A 22060-nucleotide genomic window follows, 5' to 3' on the forward strand; every position below is an offset into this window, starting at 1 on the left:
TTTTGCTTTCCTTGTCTATGTGGTGTTATTTCTACTATTCTAGGTGCACATAAGGTTTCATGGTTTCATGAAGACTGGTAAATATAAAATGCTGCTTTATTTGTTTGCTTCTTGCTAGGTAACATTAGACTAATTGGGAGGGTTAATCAATTAGTAAACGAAGGGTGGAAACAGAATAAATAATATTTCTTACATTAATATTTTCCTTGTGTTTGTTTTATACTAGAAAAATAAGTTGCCTGCTTTTGGGCCTAGTTTGTTCGAGTTTGCTAAAAGATGAATTTAATTTCTGCAAGGAGCATGAGATGTCCATTTTAAAAGTTTCCGTCAAAATCACATTCACTGAAAAATGGAGAAGTGCTGTCATTATTTTTGTCGGACGTGGCCAAGGTCAGAAACCGGTAGAAAGAACATTTGATAACTTGGCATCCGAGGAAGTGAAATGAAACCAGTGAGAACTTTTGCTCAAATTTGTTGCAAATCAAGGAAGCTTTGGAACACGTACAAGAAAGACAATGGTCCCAAAGAATATGACTGAATGGAAGTTTTGAAATGTGGGTGACATGTCACTTGTCACTCTGGGACCAATGAGACATCGACTTTTGCAGAAAATTTTCCTTTACTTAGATTAGCTAGCATAGAAAGGTATAAAAAACCCATGCCCTAGGGATGGGCTGGCTGCTGCTTTTCAACTTTTAGATGAGGGTGTCGTGCTGTCGGACTTTGCGTGGAGCACGTAAGAATCCTTAAAGAACTTTACTTTATTTCCATTTATTTAGTTTAGCTAGGGACTTAGGATTTTAGAAATGCTAAACTTATAATTCCTTGCTTAAAACTGTATTTTTCTTATGATACTTTTCAAACATGCTTGCTATGATTCTAATAAAATTGCATTTATAAAATTATATTTTTAGTAATCTAAAATTAGTTAATAAAATCTTACTTTTGAAAACAAGCTGGTCTTGGTTATTCAGAAGCGCAGGTTACTATTAGCTAGATGCCATCGCCATGGTGGTCATTTAAATAATTAGGATTTGTTCAAATGATGTCATCTTTTACCGCGGTTTTATATAATTTGTAAATAAGTTGTATATAAGTTTAATTTGGCCACCTGATTCAGTAGGTCAAAATATGTCATATTTGATTAATGGGTCCATAAGATAGAGTAGTGTATTATGAAGTAGGTTGTAGAGTTAGCTAGCGTTGCTTATGACATATTTCCTATAGGCCGCTGGATCAATTCTTCTGGTAGCAGAGATTGATGGTTGCTAAGGGTAACCAAGGTATTATGGTATGGATATAGGATCAATGTTTAACACATGTTGAGTTCGTTATTGTACTATATGTAAGTCGTACCGGTACAGATTGTGTGATGAGAAGGTAGTCACGCAAGGCATTTGATCTGTTTCAGAGTAGTGATATCGTCGTGTATCACAAGTGATATCGCCGTGTATCACAAGTGTTGTGGCCGTGCAACACAGTTTTAGGGCTAGGTGTGAATCTTGTATAGTGAGGATTATCTAAAAAATTTGAACAGCATGAGAATAGGGACAAAGCGCCTGTTGTAAAACTCACTGTGATAAGAGTATTAGTTATATTCGAGCTTGAGTGAAGGGTAGGTTAACGTCGGTGCATGATTATCTATAAACAGGTGAGAGTCCTGTAGGGGTACATGTTTTATATCTATAAACAGGTGAGAGTCCTGTACGGATAACGTCGTTATTCTATTAACGGTGCATGATTTCTATAAACAGGTGAGAGTCCTGTACGGATTTCATGTGTGTTTGAATTTTAGGGATTTTTTCCGTGTGAAAGTGCGAGCTTGTTTTGTAATCTATGTTCGAGTGGAACTTTCGGACAGTCACTTAGTTGTGCGTTCTGAGGGAAATGAGTTCATAATTACTTGTATGAAGGGTAGAGTAAAAAGATTACTGTACTGGCAATTGTGTATATTCTATGGGAATAGCAGCCTTCTATTCCGAGAATGAGAATACTTGTATGTATGTAAACTATCCTATTTAGAGAAACAGACAGATGAGTCTTTATTGTCATTGTTAAAAATTTATTTCCACTGAGAAAAAGTGTTTTCAAAATGGCGCTGTGAAAAGATTTTGTGAAGGAGGGGTAAGCGCTAAGAGTGAGAAGTGAGAAACCGCAGCTGTTGTGTACGTCACAGAGCCGCGCTGGGATTGGGTGATATACGTCACAAGCTGTGTCCTGATTGGTTCATGAATCTCTGACGAACTGTAAGCTGATTGGTTCTTTAGAAAATTCTCATTTTTATTGGTTGATTGAAAAAGTGACATAGCTCAACTTTCATTGGCTTGTTGGTGTGTTTCGCGCACGGATTGGTTGCTTTTGCGGAACATCCCGGAAATATTTTACGAACGAATTTGTTAATTGAATTTAATTCTTAAAAATGAGTTATCATTTTAAACACGTTGAGAAAAAGCCAACGTTGTTTCAGAAACTTAAAATTTTTATTTCACCCGATATGAAAATCGAAACGCGAGGTGGTAAATTACTTCATAAGTATAAAACACCTGCAGCGTATATGGAAGGTGAATATGGTTATCATACTGTTTTGTGGTTTGATATTTGGAAACACTACACTAAGGATGATGGTGTTTTGGCTTGGCCTGATGATGGTTCATTTAATGTAAAAGTTTTGAGAAATTTGAGAGAGAAAATGAATGCTCTTACTCCAAAGCCGAGACCCACTCAATTTGAAGCTTTAGTTGAATGGGAGGATGAGATGTACCAATTACAAAGAGAAGCAAGTGGAATTAAAAGACCTCCTAAAGCTCCAAGTTATAGAAGAGAGACACATGAAGACAGGATGCGAATGTGGAGACAGGGAAGCATGAGTGAGGGACTCTATTTAATTAGAGAGATGGTTTTAGGTTCTCCTGATGGAAAAAGAACTGAAAAGAGAAATAATGCCCCTGTAGAAAGTGAATCTGAAGATGCAGTTTTAGAGGAAATCTATACTTTAGATAAAAGGAATCAGCCTTTGAGACCTCCTAGGTCATGGTCTACTCCGATGGTTTCTACAGAAACTACACCGAGTGCACCTCCAGTTAATGAAGCTCCAAAAATTTACCCAAATAGTTCTGAATCTTTCGAAACTCCAAGAAAATCGGAAGCTGAGGCAAATGCAAATGTTTTTATTGAGGGTAGGCATTTTTCATTAATTCCAAGAGAAAGGGAAGCTCCAAAAAATTATGTGAGAGAAGTCAGAAATGTGGAGGCTGGAGATTCTTTTGAGTATTTACGATCTAAGGAAGAACTAATTCGTCAAATAACAAAAAGCATGGAAGCTGTGACAGTTCCAGTAACTATTGGTCCTGTTCAACCTGTTTTTGAGCAAAGAGAAATTAATAAGACAGGGTTGACTGTTCCTTTAAATGCAGAAATTCAGAAGGTTGCTGAAAAATTTTACTCAGACATATCTGAAATTAACTCTTCAAAATCGGGAATGCCAAATTTAACTTTTAATGAGGATTTATCTCCAAAATCACCGATGGGTGCAGAATCTGATGCTGAGTGTTCTGAAGTCAGAGTGACAAAACCTAAACTTGATGTTGCAAAACTAAAAGCAAATTTGGAGGAATTAATAATTGGTACAATTGGTCCTGACAGTTTAAATTATTATCGAGATGATGAACTACTGTTCATTTGCAAGAGTATTCAGTGGAAAACAAAAAACAAATATGATCAGTTGGATGAACTGGCAGCTGAACTTGAAATTGATTTGAGCAGGCAAAAGAATTTTGCAAAACATTACAGATTAGACTTTTCAGAAAGCGACATTGAGAATTTGAACTCAATGGGAAGAATAATGCACATAAAAGATTTGATTGTTTACATAAAAAAACTGGGAGAATTGAGTAAGTGGAGAGTAAAATGGACAAGAAAGAAGGAAGATGAGAAATTGGAAAAATTGTCAAAACAATTTCCAATGAGAGAGATTGCAGGTGGAGGATATGTTCATGTCCCTTGGTCAAGACAGGACATTTTGCTGTTCACAAATGATTTTCCAAGACTGAGAGAGAAGCCAGTTGAGTGGTATAGGCAGGTGGACAGGTTCATCAAAGTCTCAAAAGTTCTGTGGATTGATCTGGATGGATTTTTTGACATTGTTGTTCCATCAGATCTTTGGACAGAATGCAAAATAGCCATAAGTTGGCCAAAAGTAGAACCTGAGCGAATTAAAGAAACAGGTGCTCCAAATCCCATTGTAATGGATTTTGATGGAAAAGTGATTTACTGGTTGAAAAACAAAATTCCACCAAAGGAGGTTGATTGGGTTAAAATAGAAAGAACAAACCAGGAAACAAAAGAATCAGTTCATTCATTTTATGAAAGATTATTGTTGATTTTTAAACAATACAGTGGCTATGAAAAACTAGACGAGAAAGATATGAGTCATTTCGTCTACAGATTTGTTTATGGTCTGAAACCAGAAATTGCAGATATGATCAGGAATAGTATTGTCGGATGGCAAGCACTTTCTGTTGATGACATTTTGAGAAAGGCAAAATACTGTAGTGATGAGTTAGAAGTGAGACAAAAGAAACTCAAGGAGAAAGCCATGTGGGCTCAGGTAAAATTGGCTGAGCAACAGATTGCTAGTCTTGGTAATAAGAATACAAATTTTGTTCAAACTACAAATTCGAATCAAGGTCAAGGGAAGTTTAAAAGTAATAATTTTGTCAGAAAAATTAACCCAAGAATTGAAGAGATGAAGCAAAGATTACCTTGTTTTAATTGTGGCGAGATTGGACATTGGAGAGACGAATGTAAGAAACCACCTAGAAATTTAAAAAGTCCATTGTTAAATCCACAGATGCAGAGTGATGTTGACCTGCAGCAACAGCTACAGTTGCAACAGAATTTAAACGAGTTAAATCTTCAGCGACAGCTGCAGCAACAGGTGAATAACCGTCAGAGTCAATTGCCACAGCCTCCTTTTCCAAATTGTGGGGGAACTCAAAAATATAATTCTGGTGTAGGATTTCAAGGAGATGATCAGGTAATAAAATCCCAAAGGCAAAAGGTGCAAAATGTTTCACAACAGTTTTTGTTAACAGAAGGTCAGGAAAGTGATTCTGATGATTATTACTGACGGTGCCCGAGAGAGGAGGAAGAGTGTGTTGTTGGAGCCACTCTTGAGGTTGACCAGTCTGGTCCATTTGTAAATGGGAAAGTTAATGATGTAGACATCACTTTTCTAGTGGACACTGGTGCTACCCGTTCTACTGTTAGATCAGTAGAAATTGAAAACCTACCTCTCTCTGGGGACACTATCCAAGTTGTTGGAGTGAGCAATCAACAATCAGAACTGATTTGACTGATCCGGTACCAGTTGAAATTGGAAATTTTAAAGACAAACACAGATTTGTGGTTTGTAACAGTAGTCCAGTGAATCTATCCCCGGAAGCTTGTTTCCTTCCCAGTGTAAGAATTGGCTTTTGTAGTCTGGTCTGCCCTGTTCCCATGATGCACTGGGCCAGGGACAGACTAATTTGCATACAGCCAGGTTCTGAAACTGGGATGGTGCAATGAGCTAAAAAACGGTGTTGGATCAAGCCCTGATCTCTTGACTGGGTGAGAGTACTCTGCTTAATTCAGAGACTCTGTCCATCACCACCCCTTGTTGTAAAATATTTTGTCCACCCTAAGCGTGGAAGGGTATACTCAGATGTGAGTCCCTTGCTCATTGCACCATCAGGATTCAAGCAAGCCGGGCCGAAGACGCCTGAAATGGCAGAAACCGGTCCCCGGAAGCTTGTTTCCTTCCCAGTGTAAGAATTGGCTTTTGTAGTCTGGTCTGCCCTGTTCCCATGATGCACTGGGCCAGGGACAGACTAATTTGCATACAGCCAGGTTCTGAAACTGGGATGGTGCAATGAGCTAAAAAACGGTGTTGGATCAAGCCCTGATTTCTTGACTGGGTGAGAGTACTCTGCTTAATTCAGAGACTCTGTCCATCACCACCCCTTGTTGTAAAATATTTTGTCCACCCTAAGCGTGGAAGGGTATACTCAGATGTGAGTCCCTTGCTCATTGCACCATCAGGATTCAAGCAAGCCGGGCCGAAGACGCCTGAAATGGCAGAAACCGGTCCCCGGAAGCTTGTTTCCTTCCCAGTGTAAGAATTGGCTTTTGTAGTCTGGTCTGCCCTGTTCCCATGATGCACTGGGCCAGGGACAGACTAATTTGCATACAGCCAGGTTCTGAAACTGGGATGGTGCAATGAGCTAAAAAACGGTGTTGGATCAAGCCCTGATCTCTTGACTGGGTGAGAGTACTCTGCTTAATTCAGAGACTCTGTCCATCACCACCCCTTGTTGTAAAACAGTGAATCTATTGGGCAGAGATATATTGTGCAAGATAAATTGCAGAATATATATTCCTGAAGGAGTTGAATTACAAACAATGGAGGAAGATGGCTTGTACAGGATGACAATGATGCTGATGGAAACAGAGGAAACAAAATTGTTTCCTGCGTTTGAAAAAGAAAATCTGCCAGAAGAGCTCAAGGAAACAGTGAAATCTGAAATTTGGGATTTGACTGGGAATGAGATGGGTTTGATGAAACATGTCGATCCAGTCAAAATAACACTGAAGCAGGGAATAGAATTTCCTAATATTCCTCAGTATAAAATGAAAGCAGAGACTATTGAGGGAGTTATACCTGTGATTGAAAAATTCATTAAACAAGGTGTTTTAAAAGAAATTGAGAGTAGCCCTTGTAATTCACCGATCATGGGAATTAAAAAATCGAATGGAACGTACAGGATTGTTCAAGATTTGAGAAAAGTTAATCAGATTGTTGTTCCATGTTGTCCTGTGGTTCCAAACCCAGCAGTCATCTTGTATCAGATTCCACATGATGCTGAATGGTACACTGTCATTGATCTTTGCAATGCATTCTTTACTGTTCCTTTACACCCAGAGAGTCAGGAAATTTTCGCTTTCAGATTCCAGAGTAGGACCCTCGCATGGTGTAGAATCCCTCAAGGGTATACAGAGAGTCCTTCAATCTTTAATGAGCTGTTAAAAAGATCCTTGGAAGATTTAGATTTACCTGGCAGGTCCACGTTGGTGCAGCATATCGACGACTTGTTGATTGCTGCTAAAACAAGAGAAAATTGTGTGACAGACACGATAATACTTTTGAATCATCTTGCAGATGAGGGACATAAAGTGTCTCCAGCAAAATTACAGTTTTGCAAACAAGAAGTGAAATATCTTGGTCATAGAATTGCAAAGGGAAAAAGGCAGGTGACAGTTGAGAGAATAAAAATGATTCAAGCAATGCAACCACCAAGAACACAGAGACAGGTTAGGATGTTTTTGGGAATGGTTGGCTACTGTCGACAATGGATAAGTGGATTTTCGGTAATTGCGAAACCACTACAGAGACTAACAAAATCTGATGTGAAAGATGCAATTATTCTCAATGAAGCTGAAATGGAATCTTTTGAGAACCTGAAAAAGAGTTTATGTCAAGCTCCTGCTTTGGGTATGCCAAATTATGAGAAAGATTTTGAACTGTATTGCAGTGAGAGAGAAGGATGTGCATTGTCTGTGTTAATACAGAGACATGGGAATCTAAAGAAACCCATTGCATACTTCTCTGCAGTTCTTGATCCCATTGCAAAAACATTACCAGGTTGTTTGAAAGCAGTTGCAGCTACAAGTGTCAGTCTTGAGCAACGTGAAGGAATTATTATGGGATTTGTTGATGAAAATGAAGTGGAACATGAGTGTTTGGATGTCATGGAATTTTGCACCAAACCAAGGCAGGACATTAAAGATGTACCTTTGCCTGAATCTGATGTTGTCTATTTTGTAGATGGCTCCTGTCTGAGGACAGAGGGAGGTGTTTTGAAAGCAGCATACTCAGTCTGTACAGTTGCAGATGTTGAAGAAGCATCATGTCTTGAAGGAATTCGTTCAGCACAAGTGGCTGAATTGATTGCTTTGATTCGTGCTTGTGAGGTATCAAAGGACAAAAGAGTTACCATCATTACTGATAGTCAGTATGGGTACGGAGTTGTGCATGATTATGGACAGCTCTGGTCTCAGAGAGGCTATTTGACTTCAGCAGGGTCACCAATTAAACAAGCATTGGAAATGCAATAGGTCTCGCATTAGAAAAGTTGGAGTTATTGGTCTTGTAAATGACATATTTTATTTATTTGTTGGTTTTTAAAATTGCTAAATTGATGGCTTTGTCATTTACAATGCCAATAGTTATAACTTTCGCGAATGTGACACCTATAGCATTTGGAATGCAACATGTTTTGTATTTACGTGACTTAGATGGCAGCTCTGGTCGTTAGGCCACATCTCTAGAGAGCAGGAGAGTGCAGCAGGGGAGAGAAGCACAGCAATGCAATAGGTCTCGCATTAGGAAAGTTTGAGCTATTGGTATTGTAAAGGACACATTTTTTATTTATGTGCTTGTTTTGAAAATAGCAAATTAATAGCTTTGTTATTTACAATGCCAATAGTTTTATCTTTCGCAAATGTGACACCTATTGTAACACAATATGTGTTGTGAGGGTGAGTGAGGGTGAGGGTGAGGGGTTGAGGGTGAGGGGTTGAGGGTGAGTGAGGGTGAGGGGTTGAGGGTGAGTGAGGGTGAGGGGTTGAGGGTGAGTGAGGGTGAGGGTGAGTGAGGGTGAGGGGTTGAGGGTGAGGGGTTGAGGGTGAGTGAGGGTGAGGGTGAGTGAGGGTAAGGGTGAGTGAGGGTGAGGGTGAGTGAGGGTGAGGGTGAGTTAGGGTGAGGGGTTGAGGGTGAGTGAGGGTGAGGGTGAGGGTGAGTGAGGGTGAGGGGTTGAGGGTGAGTGAGGGTGAGGGTGAGTGAGGGTGAGGGTGAGTGAGGGTGAGGCTGAGGGGTTGAGGGTGAGTGAGAGTGAGGGTGAGTGAGGGGTTGAGGGTGAGGGGTTGAGGGTGGGTGAGGGTGAGTGGTTGAGGGTGAGTGAGGGTGAGGGGTTGAGGGTGAGTGAGGGTGAGGGTGGGTGAGGGTGAGTGAGGGTGAGGGTGAGTGAGGGTGAGTGAGGGTGAGGGTGAGTGAGGGTGAGGGGTTGAGGGTGAGTGAGGGTGAGTGAGGGTGAGGGTGAGTGAGGGTGAGGGTGAGTGAGGGTGAGGGAGGGTGAGGGTGAGTGAGGGTGAGGGGTTGAGGGTGAGTGAGGGTGAGGGTGAGTGAGGGTGAGGGGTTGAGGGTGAGTGAGGGTGAGGAGTTGAGGGTGAGTGAGGGTGAGGGTGAGTGAGGGTGAGGGGTTGAGGGTGAGGGGTTGAGGGTGAGAGGGTGAGGGTGAGTGAGGGTGGGGTTGAGGGTGAGTGAGGGTGAGGGGTTGAGGGTGAGTGAGGGTGAGGGTGAGTGAGGGTGAGTGAGGGTGAGGGTGAGGGTGAGTGAGGGTGAGTGAGGGTGAGGGTCAGTGAGGGTGAGTGAGGTTGAGGGTGAGTGAGGGTGAGTGAGGGTGAGGGTGAGTGAGGGTGAGTGAGGATGAGGGTGAGTGAGGGTGAGGGTGAGTGAGGGTGAGTGAGGGTGAGTGAGGGTGAGGGGTTGAGGGTGAGTGAGGGTGAGGGTGAGGGTGAGTGAGGGTGAGGGGTTGAGGGTGAGTGAGGGTGAGGGTGAGTGAGGGTGAGGGGTTGAGGGTGGGTGAGGGTGAGTGAGGGTGAGTGAGGGTGAGGGGTTGAGGGTGAGTGAGGATGAGTGAGAGTGAGGGTGAGTGAGGGTGAGTGAGGGGTTGAGGGTGAGGGGTTGAGGGTGAGTGAGGGTGAGGGTGAGGGTTTGAGGGTGAGTGAGGGTGAGGGGGTGAGGGTGAGTGAGGGTGAGGGGTTGAGGGTGAGTGAGGGTGAGGGTGAGGGTGAGTGAGGGTGAGGGTGAGTGAGGGTGAGTGAGGGTGAGGGTGAGTGAGGGTGAGTGATGGTGAGGGTGAGTGAGGGTGAGGGTGAGTGAGGGTGAGGGTGAGGGGTTGAGGGTGAGTGAGGGTGAGGGTGAGTGAGGGTGAGGGTGAGGGGTTGAGGGTGAGTGGTTGAGGGTGAGTGAGGGTGAGGGTGAGGGTGGGTGAGGGTGAGTGAGGGTGAGGGGTTGAGGGTGAGTGAGGGTGAGTGAGGGTGAGGGGTTGAGGGTGAGTGAGGGTGAGGGTGAGTGAGGGTGAGGGTGAGGGTGAGTGAGGGTGAGGGTGAGTGAGGGTGAGGGTGAGTGAGGGTGAGGGTGAGTGAGGGTGAGTGAGGGTGAGGGTGAGTGAGGGTGAGTGAGGGTGAGGGGTTGAGGGTGAGTGAGGGTGAGGTGTTGAGGGTGAGGTGTTGAGGGTGAGTGAGGGTGAGGGGTTGAGGGTGAGTGAGGGTGAGGGGTTGAGGGTGAGTGAGGGTGAGGGTGGGTGAGGGGTTGAGGGTGAGTGAGGGTGAGGGTGAGTGAGGGTGAGGGTGAGGGGTTGAGGGTGAGTGAGGGTGAGGGTGAGGGGTTGAGGGTGAGTGAGGGTGAGGGTGAGGGGTTGAGGGTGAGTGAGGGTGAGGGTGAGTGAGGGTGAGGGTGAGGGTGAGTGAGGGTGAGGGTGAGTGAGGGTGAGGGGTTGAGGGTGAGTGAGGGTGAGGGTGAGTGAGGGTGAGGGTTAGTGAGGGTGAGGGTGAGTGAGTGAGAGTGAGGGTGAGTGAGGGGTTGAGGGTGGGTGAGGGTGAGTGAGGGTGAGGTTGAGGGGTAGAGTGTGAGTGAGGGTGAGGGTGAGGGGTTGAGGGTGAGTGAGGGTGAGGGTGAGGGGTTGAGGGTGAGTGAGGGTGAGGGTGAGTGAGGGTGAGGGTGAGTGAGGGTGAGGCTGAGGGGTTGAGGGTGAGTGAGAGTGAGGGTGAGTGAGGGGTTGAGGGTGAGGGGTTGAGGGTGGGTGAGGGTGAGGGGTTGAGGGTGAGTGAGGGGTTGAGGGTGAGTGAGGGTGAGGGTGGGTGAGGGTGAGTGAGGGTGAGGGTGAGTGAGGGTGAGTGAGGGTGAGGGTGAGTGAGGGTGAGGGGTTGAGGGTGAGTGAGGGTGAGGGTGAGTGAGGGTGAGGGTGAGTGAGGGTGAGGGTGAGTGAGGGTGAGGGTGAGTGAGTGTGAGTGAGGGTGAGGGTGAGTGAGGGTGAGGGGTTGAGGGTGAGTGAGGGTGAGGGTGAGTGAGGGTGAGGGGGTTGAGGGTGAGTGAGGGTGAAGAGTTGAGGGTGAGTGAGGGTGAGGGTGAGTGAGGGTGAGGGGTTGAGGGTGAGGGGTTGAGGGTGAGAGGGTGAGGGTGAGTGAGGGTGAGGGTGAGGGGTTGAGGGTGAGTGAGGGTGAGGGGTTGAGGGTGAGTGAGGGTGAGGGTGAGTGAGGGTGAGGGGTTGAGGGTGAGTGAGGGTGAGGGTGAGGGTGAGTGAGGGTGAGTGAGGGTGAGGGTCAGTGAGGGTGAGTGAGGTTGAGGGTGAGTGAGGGTGAGTGAGGGTGAGGGTGAGTGAGGGTGAGTGAGGATGAGGGTGAGTGAGGGTGAGGGTGAGTGAGGGTGAGTGAGGGTGAGTGAGGGTGAGGGTGAGTGAGGGTGAGGGGTTGAGGGTGAGTGAGGGTGAGGGTGAGTGAGGGTGAGGGGTTGAGGGTGGGTGAGGGTGAGTGAGGGTGAGTGAGGGTGAGGGGTTGAGGGTGAGTGAGGATGAGTGAGAGTGAGGGTGAGTGAGGGGTTGAGGGTGAGGGGTTGAGGGTGAGTGAGGGTGAGGGTGAGGGGGTGAGGGTGAGTGAGGGTGAGGGGTTGAGGGTGAGTGAGGGTGAGGGTGAGGGTGAGTGAGGGTGAGTGAGGGTGAGTGAGGGTGAGGGTGAGTGAGGGTGAGTGATGGTGAGGGTGAGTGAGGGTGAGGGTGAGTGAGGGTGAGGGTGAGGGGTTGAGGGTGAGTGAGGGTGAGGGTGAGTGAGGGTGAGGGTGAGTGAGGGTGAGGGTGAGGGGTTGAGGGTGAGTGGTTGAGGGTGAGTGAGGGTGAGGGTGAGGGTGGGTGAGGGTGAGTGAGGGTGAGGGCTTGAGGGTGAGTGAGGGTGAGTGAGGGTGAGGGTGAGTGAGGGTGAGTGAGGGTGAGTGAGGGTGAGGGTGAGTGAGGGTGAGGGTGAGTGAGGGTGAGTGAGGGTGAGGGTGAGTGAGGGTGAGTGAGGGTGAGGGGTTGAGGGTGAGTGAGGGTGAGGTGTTGAGGGTGAGTGAGGGTGAGGTGTTGAGGGTGAGTGAGGGTGAGGGGTTGAGGGTGAGTGAGGGTGAGGGGTTGAGGGTGAGTGAGGGTGAGGGTGAGTGAGGGTGAGGGTGAGGGGTTGAGGGTGAGTGAGGTTGAGGGTGAGTGAGGGTGAGGGTGAGGGGTTGAGGGTGAGTGAGGGTGAGGGTGAGGGGTTGAGGGTGAGTGAGGGTGAGGGTGAGGGGTTGAGGGTGAGTGAGGGTGAGGGTGAGTGAGGGTGAGGGTGAGGGGTTGAGGGTGAGTGAGGGTGAGGGTGAGTGAGGGTGAGGGGTTGAGGGTGAGTGAGGGTGAGGGTGAGTGAGGGTGAGGGTGAGTGAGGGTGAGGGTGAGTGAGTGAGAGTGAGGGTGAGTGAGGGGTTGAGGGTGGGTGAGGGTGAGTGAGGGTGAGGTTGAGGGGTAGAGTGTGAGTGAGGGTGAGGGTGAGGGGTTGAGGGTGAGTGAGGGTGAGGGTGAGGGGTTGAGGGTGAGTGAGGGTGAGGGGTTGAGGGTGAGTGAGGGTGAGGGTAAGGGTGAGGGGTTGAGGGTGAGTGAGGGTGAGGGTGAGGGTGAGGGGATGAGGGTGAGTGAGGGTGAGGGTGAGGGGTTGAGGGTGAGTGAGGGTGAGGGTGAGGGTGAGTGAGGGTGAGGGTGAGTGAGGGTGAGTGAGGGTGAGGGTGAGTGAGGGTGTATAATAATTGTACGTACTCTTCGGTGGCATTGAGCTCACACCCTCGAATGGTCTTCGGTAGTATTGTTTCCTGTAGAATTCCATTTCCTGCTTATAAAGCGCATGTCTCGGTCAGTATCAGCAAAGTGGTATGTGCATGTGAAAGTCGGAGAGTTGGAGGAGGTTAAGGAAATGCAGAACATTCTGCAAAAGTAATGGGAAACCATTTTTATCTTGAAACTGTTTTTAACCGACAGTCTTTTATTCCTAATCATAGATGAGTGGGAGTAATACAGGGACTGGAGCAGCAGCGCCTCAGTTTGGATTGGTGTGGCAGGCAGGAGAAAGTCAGGAGAGGGAGGAGAGGGAGGAGGGGGAACTGCTTGCGAAATGAAATTAAAAGCGGCCGGCCGGGAAATGCTCTCGGTAGCATTCGTTTGAAGTGTGAAGCAGGGGACGGGAGCAGCCTTTGATGTGCGGATAATTAGGGGAGGAGCAGCCAGGAGATCCAAGCTGGGGAACAGATGGCTGGCGATTTGGTGCTGTGCACGCGCATTTTAGGTCAATGCGCTTGCGCATTGACCTAAAAGCCACGGGCACAGCACCAAATCGCCACAGTTAGGTAAGCTTTGTTTAAAGCCCTATAGTCTCGCTTCTCTCAATGCGCATGCGCATTGATAGGTCACGAGACCTAAAAATGCAGTTTTCATCAAAAGATTAATTGATGCCATACAGTTGCCGAAAGAGATCGCAATTGTAAAGTGTGCTGCGCACACAAAAGGAGTGGATTATATCTCAAAGGGCAATGCCTATGCAGACGAAACAGCGAAATATTGCGCGAGAAAATGTTGTGCATACAATCGGGGAAAAAGTAAAGAATCTGATTCAAATTCATTGATGCTAACAACAGTTGTAGAGACATGGCAGGAAATCAGAGACTTACAAAATGAAGCAGATGATGAGGAAAAAGATTTGTGGTTAAGAGCAGATTGTAGACCACGTGATGAGGATGGAGTGTGGACCTACAAAGATGGCAGAATAGTCTTACCAAACTGTTTGATTGCTGATATGGCCAGATTATATCATGGCCCAGCTCACCTTGGAAGAGATTCCATGATCAGACTCTTCCGAGAGACTTGATCAATACAAAATTTAGAACGATTGCAGAGTCTTTTTGTCAAAGGTGTTTGTCATGCCAACAAATGAACCCAAACAGAAAATCAGTTGTAGGTACAGGGGTAATTGGTCGAGAGGGTGGTCCCTTTACCAGGTTGCAGATGGATTTCATTGAAATGCCCCTACACAATTGTTTGAAATATGTTCTTGTGATTGTTTGTTTGTTTTCAAGATGGGTGGAAGCATTTCCTACACGACATTGTGATTCAGTTACTGTGGCAAAACTGCTACTCAGAGAAATAATCCCAAGGTACGGTTTTCCAGTCACTATTGAGAGTGATGGAGGAAGTCATTTTGATAACAAACATATGAAACTGATATGTGAGGCATTAAGCATTGAGCAGAAAATACACTGTGCATACAGACCAGAGGCATCTGGGGTGGTTGAACAGATTAATGGGACAATTAAAAACAGGATTGGAAAAATGTGTCTGGAAACAGGTGTAAAGTGGACGGATGCTCTTCCACTTGTTTTAATGTCATTGAGAAGTACACCTGATAAAAAGACAGGTTTGAGTCCTCATGAAATACTCATGGGAAGAGTCATGAGGCAAGCTTTTGTACCTGTAGGCAAATTGTTGAGCATAAATGACAGTGCTATTTTGGATTACTGTAAAAAGTTATCTGATATAGTGACTTCTGTGTCTAATCAGGTGGGAACTGAAGCACAATCAAATGAGAAAGTTCAGACACATGATTTGAGACCTGGTGATTGGGTCAGAACAAAAGTACATCGAAGAAGAAATTGTCTGGCTCCTAGGTGGCAGAAACCTAGACAAATAATTTTGGTCACTACAAATGCAGTGAAATGCAGAGGATTGAAAAGGTGGATCCATCCTAGTCATACTATTCCAGTGCCTACTCCTGAGAGTTCTGATGTAGAAAGTGATACTACAGAAGACTCAGATTCTGAAGTAGAAGGTGAAACAAATCCAGATTCTGAAGAACGACAGAGAGGTCGACATCTGGAACCTGTGTCTGTGAATGGAGAGTTGACAAGAAAAGACTTAGAAATTATTGAAATAGATTCTGGAGAAGAAGAGAATCCATTAAAGGAAAAAACAACTGAAGATTCAGTTAAAGAAATTAATGGAGTAAATTCTGTTGAAAACAGAGAAGCTGAACCAAAAGGAATTTCTGACCAGGAGAGTATCGAAAAGCAGAAGTTAAGCTCTGAAGTAAGGAACGGAAAACCAAAATCTGGGAAGTTGAAGGTAATTGAAGAGGAGGAGGAAGACGAATTACCAAGTACCAGTGATGGGAGACAAAGTATAGTTCCTGAAGGAGTAAAGCTGCCGAATAGAGAAGTTCCTGAGTCAGTCATCGAAGTTTCAGACTGCGAAACTGAAGAAAGTGATGTAGATGGTGAAAGTGGAAGTGCAAAGAAAAGATCTTGGAAGTCAGAGACAAGTGCTTCTGAACCAAAGAGAAAATTCGTGAGGAAAACAGATTTCTGGCCTGGTGGAAGATTGAGAGTCAGGTTGATCAAAAAACCGAAGGAGCAGGTGGAAGAAATCAGTAGTCAAAAGGGTTCTGAAAAGGAAGTTGGAGTTGGGAGAAAAATTGAAGTAGTGACAAGAAAAGGAAGGAGGATTATAAAGCCAAATCAGAAATATAAATCTCCTGAGTGGACTTATCTAGTAATTCCACCTGTCATTGACATTTACGATAGTAGTCAAGAAGAAGAAGAAATTGAAGAGATTAGTGACAATGATTGAAGTACAGAAATTTTAATTGGGATTTTTGGGTTTTTAATTTTTGGCAAAAGGCTGAAGAAATCTTGTTAGGTGACACAAGGTCGAAGAAAATTTGTTTAGTTGAGGAAAACTTATTTTGTGACGTAAGGTCGAAGAAATACTGTTAGGGTTTTAAAAAAAGAAAAAATATATATATTTTAAAGGGGGGTGTAAATAATTAATCATTTCATTTAAATTTAATTTTTAAATAATTTAAATTTTTTTTTTTTTTTTAGGCAAAACTAATTAAGGATGCCTTATGTCATGGAACAGAGTACTTCAAGGTGTTCCATTTTTAAGAGATGCTGTAAGATGACTCTGGTGTGTCTGCTCATTTTAATTCTGCTCTGGTTAGTTTTAGCTGTTATTATTCCATTTGAAATTAACAAAGATTTTCACAAAGCCAATATGACCAGCAAAGCTTCAGTTAGTCAAAACAAACATAGTGCAACTGGCAAAGTTATTGATCATCAACCTAACATTCATCAGGATAAATCTATTAGTGATTTTTCAAGAAATACATTCACAAAGCTTTTGAGTGAATATGTCAAGGTAATGGATGCAAAAGATTGCTACGTGTGCGTTAAATTACCTGCTTCTGTTTCTGAGGGAGTGACATACAATATGCTTCCTCTTACATATGGTGTGACATGCAGTGTGTTAGCTAGCTTGTTCTATCAAACTGGACGCTTAGAATATTATTATTCAGATTTTGATTACATTTTTGCAAATTTAAAAATTGAGGGTGCTTTGAATAAGCATAAGAAAGCCAAACAGATGAGGGAATTTTTCCTTGTTACTAATGAACTCACTTATGAGTATGCTTACAAGAACAATCTAACCTGTAAACTAAGTGCTGAAGGAAAGAAGTTTTTGAACCTGGTTGAAGAGAGGAGAGCAATTTACAAGAGAAATGAAAAAGTCAAGCAGACTAAGTCCAGGTTCTGGCAGAAAGAGGATGAGAAGCTAAATGGCAAAATGCTTGATAATGTTGCAATTCACATAGACAAACCAATTAGTGGTAAGCTTTGCATTAGAAGAGACAATACACTTTTTGATAATTACTTTGTGGGTGCAAGTAATTGTGAAGATACATATCAGATCATGGGAGGTTGGGGATTCAAAGGTGGAAAAGATCCAATTTTTCCTGGAATTTATTTTGTTTGTGGTGACAAGGCTTACTACAACCTTCCTGATCATTGGTATGGGACTTGTTATGTTGGGATTGTTTTTCCTAAAATGTTCCATGTTGACAGAGATTCGGAAGGATTGTTCAAAATTCACAATTATGTAAATAGGGTTAAAAGAGAGACTTTCACAGAGGTTTTGGGAGATATTTTTCAAGCAGTGATACCTTTTGTAGGTATAACCCTGAATGCAGGAAGAATCAGAAAATTGTCTACAATTTTTGACAGACTGTCAACAGATACAGCTGACGGTTTCCAATTGGTGAATGTTGAGGTCATTGCAATCAGATCCATGGTGATTCAAGATCGCCTTGCTTTAGACATACTCCTAGCAAAAGAGGGAGGAGTCTGCGGCATTTTACATGTGCAACATTGGTGCACCTATATCCCTGACGAAAGTAAGAACATTGAGATGTACATTAAAAATATCACAGAGATGCATTCAGAGATATTTCCATTAGAAGAAGAAGATTTTACAGAAAAACTTTCAGAAAGATTCCAATCAATTAAAAATTGGTTCCATAACATTGGAAGTTCAGTTCTTGGCAAGATTTTGGCACCTTTGATTGTGATAATATTCATTTTTGTTCTGACAAAAATTGGTTGTTTGTTGCATAAGAGAAAGAAACAATTGAAGGAAAAGAGAAGAATTTATAAAATCAAAAAAGAAGAAGAAAGGGAGATTGAGTTACAAGAATTGCATAGAGCACGTTATGACAATTGCAAGGATTTTGCAGAAACAAATTTCTAGAAATACTGACACAGATGAATTTGAATCATTTTCCAAGAAGTCTACATTTCTAAATTTTGGGTGGTGGTGTGGTGATTTGTTAATCACCAGATGAGGGAGTTGATGGAGCGAGATAGAAAATGGAAATCTGTTTAAACTCGTGAAGTCACACTTCCATAATATAAAATAATAATACTAATGATTTGTGATGTATTATGCTAACACAACCTAGATTAAACTTCATATACGGGGACATTAACATGTGTGCTCATAAACGTGCATAATTGTTGCATCTTTTGTTCGTGCAAAATAATAAATTAATTTTGTTGTTTTTGTTTTGTCTTTGCTAACTGCAGCAGATTTAAAAGAGGCATGTGCTTATTTTGCTTTCCTTGTCTATGTGGTGTTATTTCTACTATTCTAGGTGCACATAAGGTTTCATGGTTTCATGAAGACTGGTAAATATAAAATGCTGCTTTATTTGTTTGCTTCTTGCTAGGTAACATTAGACTAATTGGGAGGGTTAATCAATTAGTAAACGAAGGGTGGAAACAGAATAAATAATATTTCTTACATTAATATTTTCCTTGTGTTTGTTTTATACTAGAAAAATAAGTTGCCTGCTTTTGGGCCTAGTTTGTTCGAGTTTGCTAAAAGATTAATTTAATTTCTGCAAGGAGCATGAGATGTCCATTTTAAAAGTTTCCGTCAAAATCACATTCACTGAAAAATGGAGAAGTGCTGTCATTATTTTTGTCGGACGTGGCCAAGGTCAGAAACCGGTAGAAAGAACATTTGATAACTTGGCATCCGAGGAAGTGAAATGAAACCAGTGAGAACTTTTGCTCAAATTTGTTGCAAATCAAGGAAGCTTTGGAACACGTACAAGAAAGACAATGGTCCCAAAGAATATGACTGAATGGAAGTTTTGAAATGTGGGTGACATGTCACTTGTCACTCTCGGACCAATGAGACATCGACTTTTGCAGAAAATTTTCCTTTACTTAGATTAGCTAGCATAGAAAGGTATAAAAAACCCATGCCCTAGGGATGGGCTGGCTGCTGCTTTTCAACTTTCAGATGAGGGTGTCGTGCTGTCGGACTTTGCGTGGAGCACGTAAGAATCCTTAAAGAACTTTACTTTATTTCCATTTATTTAGTTTAGCTAGGGACTTAGGATTTTAGAAATGCTAAACTTATAATTCCTTGCTTAAAACTGTATTTTTCTTATGATACTTTTCAAACATGCTTGCTATGATTCTAATAAAATTGCATTTATAAAACTATATTTTTAGTAATCTAAAATTAGTTAATAAAATCTTACTTTTGAAAACAAGCTGGTCTTGGTTATTCAGAAGCGCAGGTTACTATTAGCTAGATGCCATCGCCATGGTGGTCATTTAAATAGTTAGGATTTGTTCAAATTATGTCATCTTTTACCGCGGTTGTATATAATTTGTAAATAAGTTGTATATAAGTTTAATTTGGCCACCTGATTCAGTAGGTCAAAATATGTCATATTTGATTAATGGGTCCATAAGATAGAGTAGTGTATTATGAAGTAGGTTGTAGAGTTAGCTAGCGTTGCTTATGACATATTTCCTATAGGCCGCTGGATCAGGGCCTTGGATGCCGAATTGCTCTAGCACTGGGGCAGAGCTACCCGATAGCAGCTGCTAAGAGCGGGTCTATCCTCGGTGTGATGATTTTTATTTATTGACATGATTGTTTCTTTATTATACTGAGAGCGCAATTAAGGAGACATTCACATATGCTGTGCGTCTCCTTGCCTTGACATAAAGTCACTGCTATCCGGTGTATTAATTAAGGTGATTCATCGAAACAAGAAAAGGCTACAGCTAGTGGTAAAATGCCGATTTCAATATTAAAACCCTGTTTAGTGATAATGACAGAAATGAGCAGCTGACCGTAGCAGAATATGCTCTGCTCATGTTTCTCCATCTGACCTTATGCTCATATATACACAGATTTTCCTTAAAGCGTAGGCATCTAAATAAAGCAGTTAACTGATTTTGTTTTTTGTAAATAGATTTTATTGTTATTTGAAAACATGACAAGCAACATGCAGAATATCGTAGCAATGTAGCACATCAATATATCGCATAATGGTAAATTATATTGAAGCTCGCCAAGGTAAACTTAAACCCCCCACCTCCCCTAAATCCCACCCTCTGTCAGTACACCCAAAATCCAACTTAGGAAACCTTTCCTGCAGGAGTACCCTCCCGAACTCACAAATCCTTCTCAGTAGGGAATGCAAAGGGGGCAACATCTCAAGACAAACCCACGGTGAACCCCTCCCCACGCCGCGCAATTGCAATTGGTAGTGTGTCCTCAATCCCTGTCCCCCTCACCCTCACTTGAACCTTCTGCCGGGGTCTGGAGTGTTGTTGCCAGAGCCACCCAAGCCCTAGCTGTTTCTAGAGATCTCTCATTATCTAATCGCCGGGCTTGCTGCAATCGGAGCGCTCCCTCAGCTTGTGCCCAGCGAAGCAAAGCCACCCTTCATCTCAGAAAACTCGGGCCTACGTTCGATTTCCAATGCATGGTAAGTTCTCTCTTGGCCAGAATCAAACCCAGGTCATAAAATTTGCTAGTGACTTTCGTTCGGGAGGTATGTGGGAACCATAGCAATAGACAAGTGCCCATGTCCGCCGTTAACTGTCGGTCCGTTATAGTATTCAAACAATCCACCACTGCCGTCCAATAGTTCGACAATCCTGGACAGGACCAAAACATGTGGGGGAAATCAGCTCCATCAGCTCCACATCTCGGACAGCGCGAGGACGCGCCGCTAAAATATGTGAGATCTTAATCGGAGTCAAGTATGCCCGATGTAACGTAAAAAACTGAACCAATTGAAATCGAACATTTCTAGTACCCTTCCAGGCACGTCGAACCAATTGGGGCCACGTCGACTCAGGGATGGGCTTTCCAATGTCTGTCTCCCATCTGCCACGCAAGCCCTCCAGGGGTGATAAAGTTTCGGTCGATAGCCTCCTATACAGGCATGTCACAGCTTTGAAAGTACCAGCCGCCATGACCACATATTGGCAACCCAGAGAAGTCGGTGGCTCAGAGAGCCCCATACTCCATTGTTTCTGAATGTCAGTTATCAACGCGGCATGAAGTAGATAATCTCCCCTCGGGAGCCCGTATGTGTCCTGCAACTCTTGGAAGGTCAGTAGGACCCCACCTTAATATAAATCACCAACCATATGCAGCCCTAGCTCTTCCCAATTAGCCAACGCCGACCAACTGCCACCGTGTGGGAGAGCGGTACACATTCCCAAAGGAATCTCTGGGGCGTACGGATAGGTGGCACCCGATCGTTTGTGGCTCCGATTCCAGCAGAGCCGAAAGGTATGTTCTTCAAGGGTGAGTTGGACTAAGTCTATTTTCTGACACATTACTATAAAAGAAAGTACCTGCCTTGGAATTATCCTGCCCTGCGGACCATCCGGCCCCCTATACTCCCGAGCAACTGCCTGCATAAGCCATTGCAATTGCGCCGCCAGGTAGTACCATTCAAAGTCAGGGACCGCTTCCTTGATCTGTGTATGTCTAGATATAACTACGTCTCCCATGAGCCTATGTAGTACTGCAACGCCTGTGCCTCCCTTGGCCCTCGAATAAATGTCCTACTACATTCGGTTCTGTGCCACTGATGCCGTTTATGGGGTAATTGTTTGTTGTTAAACTGGTTTGTTTTGAAATATAACTGTAACATGATGAAACTGGCGAATCCAGTGATAGGTTTATATCACTCGTGCACAAAGACAGTTTGAATGTTCTGCTCCTACGCCGCCCAGCCCCTGGGATGTGGGCCAGACTTGGCTGTGTATGCTTCTCGAGACAAACTGCTACTATTATGTCCAAGTGGACGGCTTTTATGATTATGTACTTTGTGCCTATTTCATGTATTCGCAATAAAAACATATTTAAAAAAAAAAAAAAAAGTCAGGGACCGCTAGACCCCCTTCAACCCTGGGACGCAGCAGAGTGGTCAAGGCGACTCGTCGCCTGCCCGATCCCCAGATGAATCCAGTGGTCAAGGAGCGCAGTGTCCGAAAAATCGATGCTGGAATCCATATCGACAGCGTGCGGAAAAAATACAATAGGCGAGGGAGCGCTACCATTTTCAGCAGATCCACCCTCCCTGCCACCGAGAGAGGCAAGGTGCGACAAAACCCCATGCAACTCTTTAGGTTCCGGATTGCCCTGTTCACGTTGCCTTCCAACAGATCCGGTTGAGAGTGATAAATGTGGGTGCCCAAATACGGGAGACAATGATGCTCCCACCTAAGGTTCCCGGTGATCTGGGGTGTATCTTCTCT

The sequence above is a fragment of the Lissotriton helveticus genome, chromosome 5_1 (assembly GCF_964261635.1).
Source record: "Lissotriton helveticus chromosome 5_1, aLisHel1.1, whole genome shotgun sequence".
In the NCBI taxonomy this organism is placed as follows: domain Eukaryota; kingdom Metazoa; phylum Chordata; class Amphibia; order Caudata; family Salamandridae; genus Lissotriton; species Lissotriton helveticus.